General features: G+C 44.3%; 1 protein-coding gene and 1 pseudogene across 1 annotated transcript in view; one reads left to right on the forward strand and one right to left on the reverse strand.

Moving 5' to 3' along the window:
* The window catches only part of NMT1 (N-myristoyltransferase 1), a 41,829-nt gene that overhangs the window by 23,106 nt on the left and 2,208 nt on the right, over nt 1-16,515 (reverse strand). The gene's annotated exons all lie outside the window — the stretch shown is intronic.
* LOC105711331 (large ribosomal subunit protein eL6-like) lies at nt 13,198-14,053 on the forward strand (annotated as a pseudogene).

Below are 16,515 nucleotides of genomic sequence, written 5' to 3' on the forward strand. Positions count from 1 at the left end.
GAGGAAAAAGGCAGATTAACATTGCTGCAATCTGTGTCCAGAATGGTCAATTATGATAAATACCTAAATTGGCCGGGCGCATTACCTCACACCTGTAATCCCAACACTTTGGGAGGCCGAGGCGAGTGGATCACTTGAGGTCAAGAGTTTGAGACCAGACTGGCCAACATGGCAAAACCCCGTTTCTACTAAAAATACAAAACTTAGGCCAGGCACTGCGGCTCACGCCTATAATCTCAGCATTTTGGGAGGCCAAGGCGGGCAGACCACAAGGTCAAACGATCAAGACCATCCTGGCCAACATGGTAAAACACCATCTCTAGTAAAAAACACAAAAATTAGCTGGGCGTGGTAGAGCACGCCTGTAGTCCCAGCTACTAGGGAGGCTGAGGAAGAAGAATCACTTGAACCTAGGAGGCGAAGGTTGCAGCAAGCCGAGATAATGCTGCTGCACTCCAATTTGGCGACAGAGAGACTCCGTCTCAAAAAAAAAAAAAAAAAAAATCAGCAGGGGCTGGGGGCACACGCCTGTAGTCCCAGCTACTCAGGAGGACGAGGCAGGAGAACCATTTGAACCTGGGAGTTGGAGGTTGCCGTGAGTTGAGACCATGCCACTGCTCTCTAGCCTGGGTGACAGAGAGACCCTGTCTCAAAAAAAAAAAAAAAGAAAAAGAAAAAAAAGAAATGCCTAAATCAGATCTGCAGGATTGAGGACAACTGTGTTGGCCAGTTCAGACTGAGAGATTGCCACTGGCAAAACCCAGCATTAGGAATCTTGGGAAACTAAAACAACAGCACCCAGTTACTCCTGCCATGGAGAGATTACAAGAAACATCTATGTGTGTATGCACATGTGCACGTGTACATGATCAAGAGGACTTCTTATGCTGCTTTCCCCATATGACACATCCAATGAATGAAGCAAAAAGATTCTTAGCCTCATTAATTTTTTTGTTAAATTAAAAAATAGAGATGGGGGTCTCCCTATGTTGCCCAGGCTGGTCTCAAACTCTAGGCTTGAGTGATCCTATTGCCTTGTCCTCCCAAAGTGCTGGGATTACAGGTGTGAGCCACCATGCCTAGCCTCTTAGCCCTGTTGAAAAGTCAAAATTGGCTAGGCACAGTGGCTCATGCCTGTAATCCCAGCACTTTGGGAGGCTGAGGCAGGCAGATCATGAGGTCAGGAGTTCGAGACCAGTCTGGCCAAGATGGTGAAACCCCATCCGTCTCTACTAAAAATAGAAAATTAGCTGGGCATGGTGGAGTGCACCTGTAATCCCAGCTACTTGGAAGGCTCAGGCAGAATTGCTTGAACCCAGGAGGCAGAGGGTGCAGTGAGCCAAGATGGCTACTGCACTCCAGCTCTGGGCGACAGAGCAAGACTCCATCTTGGACAAAAAAAAAAAGAAAAGTCAAAATTCAGAGTCCAACCTGAGTACAGTGAATCCTAATCTGTGGGATCAGCTAAACATAGAGATAATTTTAACTGTATATTTTAAATAACCAATTTTCAAAGAATTAAAAGGCTCAGCATGGTGGCTCATGCCTGTAAACCCAACACTTTTAACACTTTGAGAGGCTGAGGCAGGCAGATCACTTGAGCTCAGGAGTTCAAGACCAGCATGGGCAACATGGCGAAACCCTGAATCTACCAGAAATCCAAAAATTAGCCAGGTGTGGTGGTGCACTTGTAGTTCTAGCTTGTAGTCCCAGCTACTCAGGAGGCTTGGCTTGAAGCCTGGGAGAAGGAGGCTGCAGTGAGCCAAAATCACAAAACTATACTTCAGCCCGGGCAACAGAGCCAGACACTGTCTCAAAACAAACAACCCAAAATTAAAACAATATAAAATACATTTTCCCATTAACATTATGGGAAATACAATTTATAATTCAGAAAGACTTCAGAGTCTCAAAATGCCTTGGAGTTATTATGAATATTGCTATCATTTCATAGAAAGTGATACTGTGTATCTATGTACAGGGAGAAAGTGATCTGAAATCACATGCTGCCATTTCCCTTCATAGAATGTCTTCAGTTTCTCCTATCTCTTCCCGTTCCTGGTAGGAATGCTTACATCCGGACTTCAGGAACTTACCCTTGGACTTGTTACCTCCAGTCTTTTCTGGATCTCTGCCTTCACAATCTTTCTGCATCACCTAAACTCTATATAGCTGTGGGACTTACCTCTGTGAAAATGGCTTTCCATGTGTCCCTTCCATGCTTGAAATCCTAGAGTGACAGCAGCTTCTTAACTTGGAAGGTATCAAGCCCAACTTTTCTCTACACCCATCACCCTGACTTCCACTTAGGCTGTCCACCCTGGCCTCCCACAGCTTCCATTTGGCCAGGCCTCTCAATGCCCCTGATGCAGAAAGACTGTGAAGTCAGAGAGAGATCCAGTTAAGTCTGGAGGTTCCTTTAGTCCAAGCATAAGGTCATGAAGTCCAGATGCAAGTGCACCTACTTGGTATGATATTAAGGAGACCCAGAAGGCGCTAACACAGAGGGAAGACTGAGAACACTCAAAGGGGAAATAAGGTAACTTCCTTAAAACCAGATGCTTAGCAAAACCCCCAAGGCCATGGCAAAGAACAGAAACCATAAAGTCATTTATGGCCTAAAGATAACTTCTTCTTCTTAATAACTCAATTTTGTTATCGCACACAGGACCATCCGCAGCTTATGACAACACTGAGGTTTTCCTACTCTAGATATTTTCACTTCAGTCTCAGGATTATGTGCAGCATTATAAGATTTAAAAACTGGCTGATGTTAGGAGACAAAGCAGTGTCTCACTGTTGGATACACTTTGTAAGTCCTTATTCATATCAGCTTGTGAAACAAATTATCTGGCCCCAGCATATGAATTACCATAATAACTTTTTATAATTCTACAAAAGAAACAATCAAAAGGTAAGGTGAAGAACTGCTATATATTAACCTCTGGAGACTTACTAGACACAATTTCACATGGGGAAAATAGAAAAAATTACTTCTTCCAACTTTGAAAGTCTTTACAAGTATGCAAAATCGCTGTAAAAACTACCTTCCTGTCTTTTTCTTGCTATTCAGTGGAGATACTTCCATGTAGCTATCACCTCATGAACCCAATTTTTGTGGAAGGATCTGGGGCTGAACTCTTGTTCTGTTTTATGCATTGCCAATACAAGTGTTTAGAAATCCCCAAGACTGAAACTACAATCAGAAAGCAAATTTCATTTTGCTTATATTGGCTTGAATTTGTACATGCAGCCAGTTACTGAGCAATAATCCTGTTTCAACTTGTATATCAAGCACATGGCTGAATACAAAGAGACGTTTTTTTTTTCCTTCTTTTGTGGGTGTTTTTTTTTTTTTTTTTTTTTGAGACAGAGTTTCACTCTTGTTGCCCAGGCTGGCTGGTGTGCAATGGCAAGATCTCAGCTCATTGCAGCCTCTGCCTCCTGGGTTCAAGGTATTCTCCTGCCTCAGCCTCCCAAGTAGCTGGGATTACAGGCATGTGCCATCAAGCCCAGCTAATTTTTGTATTTTTAGTAGAGACAGGACTTCACCATGTTGGTGAGTCTGGTCTCAAACTCCTGACCTCAGGTGATTCACCTGCCTCAGCATCCCAAAGTGCTGGGATTCCAGGTGTGAGCCACCGCACTGGGCCTGTTTATTTATTTATTTTTTTTAAGATGGAATCTCGCTGTCGCCTAAGCTAGTGTGCAATGGCATGATCTTGGCTCACTGCGGCCTCCTCATCGCAGGTTCCAGTGATTCTCCTGCCTCAGCCTCCTGGGTGGCTGGAATTACATGCACATGCCACCATGTCCAGCTAATTTTTGTATTTTTAGTAGACAGGGTTTCACCATGTTAGTCAGGCTGGTCTTGAACTCCTGACCTCAGGTGATCTGCCCACCTCATCCTCCCAAAGTGCTGGGATTACAGGTGTGAGCCACTGTGCCCAGTCTCATTGTTTTAAAAATTTTTTTTTGTTTGTTTTTTTGAGACGGAGTCTCACTCTGTCACCTAGGCTGGAGTGCAGTGGCATGATCTCAGCTCACTGCAAACTCTGCCTGCCAGGTTCAAGCAATTCTCCTGCCTCAGTCTCCTGCGTAGTTGGGACTACAGGCACGCACCACCATGCCTGGCTAATTTTTTGTATTTTTAGTAGAGATGGGGTTTCACCACACTGGCCAGGCTGGTCTTGAACTCCTGACCTCGTGATCTGCCCACCTCAGCCTCCCAAAGTGCTGGGATTACAGGGGTTTCACCACACTGGCCAGGCTGGTCTCAAACTCCTGACCTCGTGATCCACCCACCTTGGCCTCCCAAAGTTCTGGGATTATAGGCCTGGGTCACCACACCTGGCCTTTTTTCTCTTTTTTTTGTAAGACGGAGTCTCGCTCTGTTGCCCAGGCTATAGTCCAGTGGCATGATCTCGGCTCACTGCAACCTCTGCCTCCCAAGTTCAAGCGATTCTCATACCTCAGCCTTCTGAGTAGCTGGGATTAGAGACACTCACCACCAGGCCCGGCTAATTTTTGTATTTTTAGTAAAGATGGGGTTTCACCATGTTGGCAGGTTGGTCTCGGATTCCTGACTTCAAGTGATCCACCACGCCCAGCTCTTTGTTCATTTTTGAGATAGGGTCTTGCTCTGTCACCCAAGCTGGAATGCAGTGGCACCATCAGGCTCAACTGCAGCCTCCAACTCCTGGGCTCAAGCAATCATCTTGCTTCAGCCTCCTAAGTAACTAGGATTACAGAGTGCACCACCATGCCTGGCTAATTTTAGTCTGGTCTCAAACTCCTGGGCTCAAGTAATCCTCCTGCTTTGGCCTCCAGAAGTGCTGGGATTACAGGCATGAACCACCGTGCCTGGCTGGCATCCTTTTCAAAGAGATTTGAAGTCCACACCCACTGGCTGGGTATCCTAGGGCATGCTGCCATTCAGCACACTGAAACAGAAATCTCTTAGCGATTTAAGCTGCTAGTCACCCTTAATGTAATTCAAAAACTGAGATTGGCCAGAACCAGACTCTTAGAATACAGCAAATCAAAGTCCAACTTGTTTCATTTGGTTTCAAACTAAAGAGCAGAGATTTAAGTAAAGTTTGCCTTGGTGCAGCAAGTTCCTTCCTGAGGGAGGAAGAGCCTCCTTCCTCAGAAGGGAGATGGCAGTTCATACAAAAATTGTGAGGTATACATTCTAAAGCTGATCAGCTCAAGCCATCAATGACCAACGTAGCAAATACAGGATGAAGTAGAATAACAGATCCAGGAACAGAGCAGAAAAGCAATCAAGAAATGTCTTTTTTTTTTTTTTTTAAGACGGAGTGTCGCTCATCACCCAGGCTGGAGTGCAGTGGCACGATCTCGGCTCACTGCAACCTCCGCCTCCTGGATTCAAGCAATTCTCTGCCTCAGCCTGCTGAGTAGCTGGGATTACAGGCGCCTACCACCATGCCTGGCTAATTTTTATATTTTTAGTAGAGATGGGGTTTCACTATCTTGGCAAGGCTGGTCTTGAACTCCTAACTTTGTTATCCACCCACCTGGGCCTCCCAAAGTGCTGGGATTACAGGCATGAGCCACTGCGTCCAGCCATGAAATGTCATCTTTTAACGAAGGCCAAAATATTCCAAGTTCAAACATTTAAGAAATCCTAAGGAGGCTCTTGTATAAATTCAGACCTGGGGGTGGAGATGGAAAACGAACTTCAGTACTTATTTCTAGAAATAGAATGCAGCGCTGGGTGTGTGAGCAGGTGGGCAGTAAGGGCAAGCTAGCAGATGAATGGCAGGAGAGAACTCCAGAAAACACAAGCAGCGAGGGTCCATATGTGGGCCTCCTCTCAGTCCTACTGGATGATGCAATCCGCTCAAAACTGCATGTCCACAAAGAGAAAGCTCTATCATAGGGGAGGGGAAGCGGAGCCTCCAACACTGGAATCTCAGGACAATCTGGCTTAACCTGTTGTTTACAGATGAAGAAACCAAGGCCCAGAGATGCGAGGCAAACTGGCTATCAACTAACCAACTAGCATCTAGGGAGGCGCTACCAATCTCTAAAGACTTGGGGCCGTTTCCACCCAAAGGCTATAGTTTCCTTCCCTATAAGAATTGATTTGAGAATCCTCCAAAGCCAAGAGAATATTGTTTCCTCACATTGGGCTATAGAACACAGCTTTGGTGTTTGACAGCAGCAAGCATCAGAAGTAATGAGGAAAGTGAGTCATGTTTTATCCAGAAAGCCAGCTCTGACTATTCTAGTTCTCTGATGTCTGTTTTAAAACTATAATCTCCTAAAACACTTTATATATAATAATGTATTGCTTTCTTGGCTTCCTAATGACATTAAAAATTTCATAAGCATAGGGACTACATCTCTACATTTTTTTTTTTTTTTTTTTTGAGATTGGAGTCTTGCTCTGCTGTCCAGGCAGATGGCATGATCTTGGCTCACTGCAACCTCCACCTCCTGGGTTCAAGCGATTCTCTTGCCTCAGCCTCCCAAGTAGCTGGGAGTTCAGGCATGTGCCACCATGCCCGGCTAATTTTTATATTTTTAGTACAGATGGGGTTTCACCATGTTGGCCAGGCTGGTCTCGAACTTCTGGCCTCAAGTGATCTGCCCGCCTCAGCCTCCCACAGTGCTGGGATTACAGGGGTAAGCCGCCATGCCCGGCCAGGACTACATCTTATACAGCTGTTTCCCACGGCACCTCTAGTTATGCTGAGCACACAGTTAAGAGTTCAACAATTGGGCCAGGTGTGATGAAACCCTGTCTCTATTAAAAACAGAAAAATTAGCTGGGCGTGGTGGTGGGTACCTGTAATCCCAGCTACTCGGTAGGCTGAGACAGGAATATCACTTAAACCTGGGAGGTGGAGGTTGCGGTAAGCTGAGATCTTGCCATTGCACTCCAGCCCGGGGAACAAGAGTGAAATGCCATCTCAAAAAAGAGAAAGAGTTCAACAATTACGTTCCTAACTGATGCTTTATAGGCATAATAGACTACAATAAAACCTTGAAAAGCTAGAGCCCAAAAGAGGGTCAGCAAAACATCTTTAGTACTGTTTGCACACGACAGCTGTGTTAATCTATGAAAGCAATGGAAATGCCGTGCTCTTGAGCCACTGATTGAGATTGTAAATTACAAACTTTTTTTTTTAACAACAACAAAAAAAAAACAGGCCGGGTGCAGTGGCTCACACCTGTAATTCCAGCACTTTAGGAGGCCAAGGTGGGTGGATCACTTGAAGTCAGGACTTCGAGAGCAGCCTGGCCAACATGGCGAAACTCCATCTCTACCAAAAAATACCAAAAGTAGCTGGGCGTGGTGGTACATGCCGGTAATCCCAGCTACTCAGGAGGTTGAGGTAGGACAATCGCTTGAACCTGGGAGGGGAAGGTTGCAGTGAGCCAAGATCACAACACTGCACTCCAGCCTGAGCAATGGAGACTCCGTCTCAAAATAAAAATAGTAATAATAAGTGACTGTTTCTTTTTTCTTTATTTTGAGGCAGGGTCTTGCCTTGTCACCCAGGCTGGAGTCCAATGGCACAATCATGGCTCACTGCAGCCTCAACCTCCCAGGTTCAAGCAATCCTCTCACCTCAGCCTCCTGGGTAGCTAGGACTACAGGGGCACACCACCATACCTGGCTAATTTTTGCATGTTTTGTAGAGACAGGGTTTCACCTCATTGCCTAGGCTGCTGGTCTTGAATTCCTGGGCTCAAGGGATCCACCTGCCTCAGCCTCCCAAAGTGCTGGGATTACAGGTGCGAGTTATCACATCCAGCCCTAATTTTCTTATTCACTGTCTTCTCTCTCCTTAGGCTCTGTCCTAGTCCTTGTAGAGTTAGAACAGGTCCAGCCAGGTGTGGTGGTGTAAACTTGCAGTCCCAGCTACTGAGGAAGCTGAGGTGGGAGGATCTCCTGAGCCCAGGAGTCTGATGATGTAGTTGTGTACCACGACCATGCTTGTGAATAGCCACTGTACTCCAGCCTGGGTGACAAAGTGAGACCCCGTCTCTAGTAAGCAAGCAAATAAAACACAAACAAAAAAAGCCCCACTGTAATTATTTCTTTCTTTTCTTTTTCTTTTTTTTTTTTGAGACAGTTTCGCTGTTGTTGCCCAGGCTAGAATGCAATGGTGCGATCTTGGCTCACTGCAACCTCTGCCTCCCAGGCACAAGCACTTCTCCTGTCTCAGCCTCCCAAGTAGCTCAGATTGCAGGCATGTGCCACCACGCCCAGCTAATTTTTTTGTATTTACTAGAAATGAGGTTTCCCAAAGTGCTAGGATTACAGGCATGAGCCACCGCGCCTGGCCCACTGTAACTATTTCAAATGGTTTCAATGTCTTAAACATAGACCACAGGTTTACAACATAAGAAAAAAAAGTTAGGGAAATAAAATTCACAACTTTTGGTCACCTTTTTTTTTTTTTACTGTAGCTCTCAGATCTCATGGCCATTTGATTTTTTATTTTTATTTATTTATTTATTTTTTATTTTTTTTTAGAGTTTAACTGTTGTTACCCAGACTGGAGTGCAATGGCACAATCTTGGCTCACTGCAACCTCTGCCTCCTGGGTTCAAGCAATTCTCCTGCCTCAGCCTCCCGAGTAGCTGGGACTACAGGTGCGCACCACCATGCCCAGCTAATTTTTGTATTTTTACTAGAGATGGGGTTTCACCTTGTTGACCAGGATGGTCTCGATCTCTTGACCTTGTGATCCACCTGCCTCGGCCTCCCAAAGTGCTGGGATTATAGGCGTGAGCCACCGCGCCCGGCCTATTTTTATTTTTTAAAGGCTAGTCGAGTGAAGAAGTGGGAATGGAAAAGGAATAAATAAATATATAACTGGTTATGACAAATTAGTCATAAACATCATTGCACCGGCCACCACTTGTTTTCTACCTCCGAAAAAAACAAACAAACAGGAGTTGGAGACCAGCCTGGGGAATATAGTGAGACCTTATCTCTACATACACACACACACACACAAAATCAGCCATGAGTGGTGGCGTATGCCTGTAGTCTCAGTTACTCAGGAGGCTGAAGTAGGAGATCGTACCACTGCACTACCATCTGTGTGGCAGAATGAAACCCTGTCTCAAAAAAAAAAAAAAGTGAAAATTTTCTGGGCTGAAATTCAAGTTTTTCAGAGAAACTTATAAAAATAAACCCCGACCTCTAATATCCTTTGGATTCTACTTTCAGACATCAGGAAATCCTTTTTCAAATCAATTAACTCTTGAAGTATGTTAAGTTCACTAGTAATCCTATTAGTACTCAGAAAGCCCAAGAGAGGTGAATGAAGTGGCAAAGATGCCCAGAAGGAAACAACACAGCATGAATCAGTATCAGCTGTCTAGTCTCTGTACTTCTGCGGCTACGGACCACTCAGTGCAATACCTCCAACTCTGCACATTCCCACCCATTAGTTATTTATATCAAAAACTGCTTGTGAATCCCAAATGATGGGAAAAATAAAAACACTTTAGTACTACCATCAAGGTACCCTAGGGCTGGGCATAGTGGCTCATGCCTGTAATCCAAGTACTTTGGGAAGCCAAGGTAGGCAGATCACCTAAGGTCTGGAGCTCAAAACCAGCCTAGCCTCTACTAAAAAATACAAAAATTAGCCAGATAGCTGTAATCTGAGCTACTTGGGAGGCTGAGGCAAGAGAATCTCTTGAACCCGGGAGGCAGAGGCTGCAGTGAGCCAAGATCGCTCCACCACACTCCAGCCTGGGCAACAGAGTGAGATAGTCTCAAAAAAAAAAAAAAAAAAAAAGGCCTATGAAAAGAACAGCAGGTTCTAAGAAGAGATTACAAAAGACTGCTTTTGCTGGCACCCTTGGCTCTCCCTGGGATAGTAAGCCAGAGTACTGAGGGAGAACAAGCCAATTCTTGTCATGGACGGTAACTGCTTTTTAGAGGTCACAAAAGCTCTGATATACTAAACTGCTTAAAACGGGAATGAGACAAATGTGTAAATTCCATATTGAGTTTGTTTGGTGAGCTAGACTTTGACCTTGCAACTCCAAGGTAAAATCAAATGCTGTTCAGAGACCGTTATTAAGAATGTTTTGAGCGGTGGCTCAATGCTGGCAGAAATTCCACCCACTAGAATGACTTTTTTGTTGTTGTTGTTTTTGAGATGGAGTCTCATTTTGTTGCCCAGGCTGGAGTGCAGTGGCACGATTAGAATAACTTCTGAAAAAAAATATTTGTCTATCATGGAAAGACACAAACTGGATCCCAAGTTTGGGAAAGTCCACAGGCTGTTAAATGGATCAAAAGATAGGATTCACACTGCTGTAGATTCAAGATGCAAAAGTCAATTCAGCAGGGAAAAGAAATCCAGCAAGTTCAGAATGGATCCTCTGATATGTCAAAGAGACCAGTGGAGATGCACATCTCAAGCCTCACTATAAAAACTAAAGTATTTGGCAAGGCACAGTGGCTCACACCTGTAATCTCAAAACTTTCAGAGGTCGAGGCAAGTAGATTGCTTGAGGCCAGGAGTAAGACCAGCCTGACCAACATGGCAAAACCATGTCTCTACTAAAAATACAAAAATTAGCTGGGTATGGTGGTGCACTCCTATGATCCCAGTTACTCGAGAGGTTAAGACATGAGAATCACTTGAACCTGGAAGGCAGAGGTTTCAGTGAGCTGAGATCACACCGCTAAATTCCAGCCTGGGCGACAGAGTGGGCTCTGTCTCAAAAAAACAAACCAAAAAACCCCCTAAAGTCTTCATAAGTGAAATAATGGAGGATATAATCCACATAAAACGCTAAGCATAATGTCCACTATATAGTCATAATAGTAACATTTACTAGATACCATAGTGACTCCTCAGTTGCTCTCAGAGAGCATCTATAGAAAGTTTTTTTTTTTTTTGAGATGGAGTCTCTCTCCATTGCCCAGGCTGAAGTGCAGTGGTACCATCTGGGCTCACTGCAACCTCTGCCTCCCAGGTTCAAGAGATTCACCTGTAGTTCCAGCCTCCCACGTAGCTAGGACTACAGGTGCTTGCTACCACACCTGGCTAATTTTTGTATTTTTAGTAGAGACAGGGTTTCACCATGTTGGCCAGGCTGGTCTCGACCTCCTGACCTCAAGTAATCTTCCCACCTTAGCCTCCCAAAGTGCTGGGACATTTTTGAGGCAAATACTGAGCCTGTGGAGGAATTCCAGTTGAGTATTTTTGGTGCTCTCAATAGAGAGAACACCATATTTTGTGTCCCTTAAATGTAACAATCACAAGGACATCTTTGAGGAATCAGAAGAGAGGCTTGAAGGTAGAGATTTCAGATAAAAAGCTAAAGAGAAAGAGCTAAAGAAGCATCCTCCTGAAGTTACCAAATGTATGGCTCAACAGTATGGGCTCTATAGAGAAAGGGTTAACTGCCAGCTTAGTAAAGCTGAGGAATTTTAGAGTGAGCACATTAGTTGAACAATGTGAAAAATCAGCAAAACTGCTTTGCCGTGAGCAGCGAGTCCCTGAAATAGGCTCTCATTTACTTTCCATTTCTTCTGCTTTCCAGTCTCTTCTCTTTGAAGCGGCTCTTGATTAGTTTCTTTTTAATTGCCACTTAATTGGGAAACAAAATTAGAACACTTATTTGATATCAGTGATGAGGTTTCTCTTTCCATTCTGCTTTGATCTAGTTTTGGAAAACCAAAAGTTGAAGGAGAAATTAAAAAGAACTAAAAAGATTTCCTCTTTCCAAGAGCTAGCTGCGGCTATAAGTCATCAAATAAACAGGGAAAGAACGACTCTTGGAAAGCTGAAGGAAAAAACAAAAGCATGTAAGGCGAGCTTAACAGAATTTATTTTCAGAAAGACTTTTCTTTCCTCCTAAGTTTTCATAAGGGATAATATCTCATAATCAGGAGTGAGAACTTATAAAGAATCCATGTTAACCTGTCCCACAGAGTAAGACAGCAGTATGGAGATGAGACACCCCTTCTCAGAGGGCTCCTGACCCATGCTTACCAGGACCTCAATGATGCTGAAGACATTGCAAAATAAATTCCAAAAGACTTCTAGAACACAATAGTCTACAAGTTCTTTTTTGTTTCAAAACACTGAGACAAACTTCACTTATAACGATCAAATTAAAATCTGCCAATTATGAGATTTATTCTTTGGCAATACTTCTTGGAAAGACTTTCATTTAAAAAAAAAAAAAAAAAAAAAAAAGGCCGGCGAAGTGGCTCACGCCTGTAATCCCAGCACTTTGGGAGGCCGAGGTGGGCAGATCATGAGGTCAAGAGATCAAGACCATCCTGGCCATCATGGTGAATGAAACCCCGTCTCTACTAAAAATACAAAAATTAGCTGGGCATGGTGGCATGCGCCTGTAGTCCCAGTTACTCGGGAGGCTGAGGCAGGAGAATTGCTTGAACCCGGGAGGCAGAGGTTGCAGTGAGCCGAGATTGTGCCACTGCACTCCAGCTTGGCGCAAAGCAACAGAGTGAGACTCTGTCTCAAAAACAAAACAAAACTGGCTGGACACAGTAGCTTATTCCCACAGTCCCAGAAGTTTGGGAGGCCAAGGCAGGAGCATCACTTGAGGCCAGCAGTTTGAGACCAGCCTGGGCTTTATAAATAGTGAGACCCCATCTCTACAGAAAATTTTTTTTTTTTTTTTTTTTTTTTTTGAGACGGAGTTTCGCTCTTGATACCCAGGCTGGAGTGCAATGGCGCGATCTCGGCTCACCGCAACCTCCGCCTCCTGGGTTCAGGCAATTCTCCTGCCTCAGCCTCCTGAGTAGCTGGGATTACAGGCACGCGCCACCGTGCCCAGCTAATTTTTTGTATTAGTAGAGACGGGGTTTCACCATGTCGACCAGGATGGTCTCGATCTCTTGACCTCGTGATCCACCCGCCTCGGCCTCCCAAAGTGCTGGGATTACAGGCTTGAGCCACCGCGCCCGGCCCAGAAAATTTTTAAAAAGAAAATTAGCCAGGGATGACGGTGCATGTCTATAGTCTTAGCTACTTGGAAGGCTGAGGTAGGAGGATCACTTGAGCCCAGGAGGTCAAGGCTGCAGTAAGCCATGATCACACCAATGTACTACAGCCTGGACGATAGAGGGGGACCCTGTTTCCAAAGTAATAATAATAATTAAAAAATTAAAAAGTTTTTTAAAGGAAAAATTGAGTTTTCCCATCTTGCAAGATGGCAGGTGAAAAAGTTGAGAAGCCGGATACTAAAGAGAAGAAACCCGAAGCCAAGAAGGCTGACGCTGGTGGCAAGGTGAAAAAGGGCAACCTCAAGGCTAAAAAGCCCAAGAAGGGGAAGCCCATTGCAGCCGCAATCCTGTCCTTGTGAGAGGAATTGCAGATATTCCCAATCTGCTACGTATTCCAGAAAGGCCATTAAGTACTCAGCGGCTAAATCCAAGGTTGAAAAGAAAAAGAAGGAGAAGGTTCTTGCAACTGTTACAAAACCAGTTGGTGGTGACAAAAATGGCGGTACCCGGGTGGTTAAACTTCGCAAAATGCCTAGGTATTGTCCTACTGAAGAGGTGCCTCGAAAGCTGTTGAGCCATGGCAAAAAACCCTTTAGTCAGCATGTGAGAAAACTGCGAGCCAGCATTACCCCTGGGACCATTTTGATCATCCTCACTGGACGCCACAGGGGCAAGAGGGTGGTTTTCCTGAAGCAGCTGGTTAGTGGCTTGTTACTTGTGACTGGACCTCTGGTCCCCAATCGAGTTCCTCTGCGAAGAACGCACCAGAAATTTGTCATTGCCACCTCAACCTAAATTGATATCAGCAATGTAAAAATCCCAAAACATCTTACTGATGCTTACTTCAAGAAGCAGCAGATGCGGAAGCCCAGACACCAGGAAGGTGAGATCTTCGACACAGAAAAAGAGAAATACGAGATTACAGAGCAGCGCAAGATTGATCAGAAAGCTGTGGACTCACAAATTTTACCAAAAATCAAAGCCATTCCTCAGCTCCAGGGCTACCTGCGATCTGTGTTTGCCCCGACAAATGGAATTTATCCTCACAAATTGGTGTTTTAAATGTCCTAATAATCTAATTAAATAACTGATTACCTTTAAAAAAAAAAATGAAGAGATGTATGCACACACATTGCATATGTATGCATGTACACATATATATAACTACATGTATACCTTAAGGGTTTGGGGATTTTTGTTTTTTTGATGCAGAGTTTCGCTCTTGTTGCCCAGGCTGAAGTGCAATGGCAAGATCTCGGCTCACCACAACCTCCACCTCCTGGGTTCAAGCGATTCTCCTACCTCAGCCTCCTGAGTAGCTAAGATTACAGGCACGTGCCACCACGCCTGGCTAATTTTGTATTTTTAGTAGAGACAGGCTTTCGCCACGTTGGTCAGGCTGGTCTCAAACTCCTGACTTCATGATCCGCCTGCCTCAGCCTCCCAAAATGCTGGGATTATACTCGTGAGCCACCTCGCCCAGCTTGGGGTTTTTTGTTTTTATTTATAGGGATGGGGTCTTGCCATGTTGCCCAGGCTGGTCTTGAAATCCTGGGCTCAAGCAATTTTTCTGCCTCAGCCTCCCAAAGTGCTGAGATTACAGGCATGAGCCACTCACTACCCATAACCACATGAAGTTTTATATTCATCAAATGCTTACGCTGATTTAATTATGGAGGAAACACAAGACTAGAAAAGTCAAGAACTAAACTCATATACAAAGAGACATAAGAAACTAATACAACTGCATTTCCTATGAATCCAGTACACAAATTTAGCTCATTTCATTAGCACAGAGCACTGTGACTTTAGTTCCTGAAAAAAAGGCCCAGGAGACTGGGTGGGGTGGCTCATGCTTACGATCCCAGCACTTTAGGTGGGGGGGGGCGGGGTAAGGCAAAAGGATCACTTGAACCCAGGAGTTTGAGACCAGCAACATAGCGAGATACCATCTCTTTAAAAATAAAAAATAAAAAGGCAGTTTTAACTATCATTAACCTTTATTGTATATTACACATTTTAGACTCTAGCATTTAAAGGAAAACTTCTCTGTCAATTTTTACATGATTTTTGAGAACATTTTAAATAATATGAAGTAAAGACAAAAAACATTTCAAGAAGCAAAACACAGTGGAAAGCTTCCACAACAAACTGGAGCTTCTTGGTTTCTGTAGGTATTTCATAAAAATTGTAGTAAGGCTTACAATGAGAATTATTTGGGAAGAGAAAACGTGTATGTAAGAAGAATGTGACATCCTCCCACCCGGTGAGGGGAGATGAAACTCCACTAATATTGGGTCAGGCACTTTAATATCTGCCATTCATGCATACAGCAAATACTCATTAATGCCCACTCAGTGCCAGGCATTTCGAAGACACAATCCTGTTTACATGCACCTTACTGTCAGATGAGACAGGGACCAGATACATTAAGAAAAATTACCAAGTATGTTATTATATGTATTGTTATTATAACTATTGTTATGATAAAAGCTACAACAAATACAGTATGTGAGAAGAGCAAAGGGGCAAGCTGGGAGGTTAGGGAAGATCTGAAGAAAGAAGAGGGAGGAAGAGGAGTGCATTCCAGATGTTCTATCATTTAATCCCTACAATTCTGGATTAAGTACCTTTCCCAAGGTCACAGGACTATTAAGTGTCTGAGCCAAGCTTTGAGAGCAGATTTTGAGACTAGAGGCTTGCTCTGTCGCCCAGGCTGGAGTGCAGGTGTGCGATCTTGGCTTACTGCAACCTCTGCCCCCTAGTTTCAAGCAATTTTCCTGCCTCAGCCTCCGGAGTAGCTGGGAGTACAGGCACCTGCCACCACACCTGGCTAATTTTGGTATTTTTAGTAGAGACGGTTTTTTACTGTGTTGGCCAGGCTGGTCTTGAACTCCTGACCACAAGCGATCGGCTCACCTCAGCCTCCCAAAGTGCTGGAATTACAAGCATGAGCCACCACGCCTGGTCTGAGACCAGATTTAAATGACTTCAAAGTCCATGCTTCCACTGTGCCATGCTGCGTTTTCCCAAATTGCTACCTCTCCCCAAACCATTTCCTCTTAAAGTTTGTTGAAGAATGTTGACTCTACCCCAGATTCTAAGTGCCAAAATTAGACTCTCTCCTCCAGACTAGGCCCTTGGTTTTTCACCTGCTACCTCCAAACTCATTTTCACATACCTTTTGATTTGGGATGCTAATAAACATGATTTTTTCACCCAGACTATAACCATGTACAAAAACACCACCACAAAGTATCAAAGTTGTTTAAGGTTATTACTTATTGTACTACAAATAAAATAACATTTTTTTTTTTTTTTTTGAGATGGAGTCTCACTCTGTCACCAGGCTGGAGTACAGTGGTGCGAACTCGGCTCACTGCAATCCCCGCCTCCTGGGTTCAAGCAATTCTCCTGCCTCAGCCCCCTAAGTAGTTGGGACAGCTGTTTTGTATTTTTAGTAGATACAGGGTTTCACCATGCTGCCCAGGCTGGTCTTGAACTGACCTCAAGTGATCCACCTG

The sequence above is a fragment of the Aotus nancymaae genome, unplaced genomic scaffold (assembly GCF_030222135.1).
Source record: "Aotus nancymaae isolate 86718 unplaced genomic scaffold, 86718_ANA_hifiasm-v0.15.2.pri h1tg000089l, whole genome shotgun sequence".
NCBI lineage: Eukaryota > Metazoa > Chordata > Mammalia > Primates > Aotidae > Aotus > Aotus nancymaae.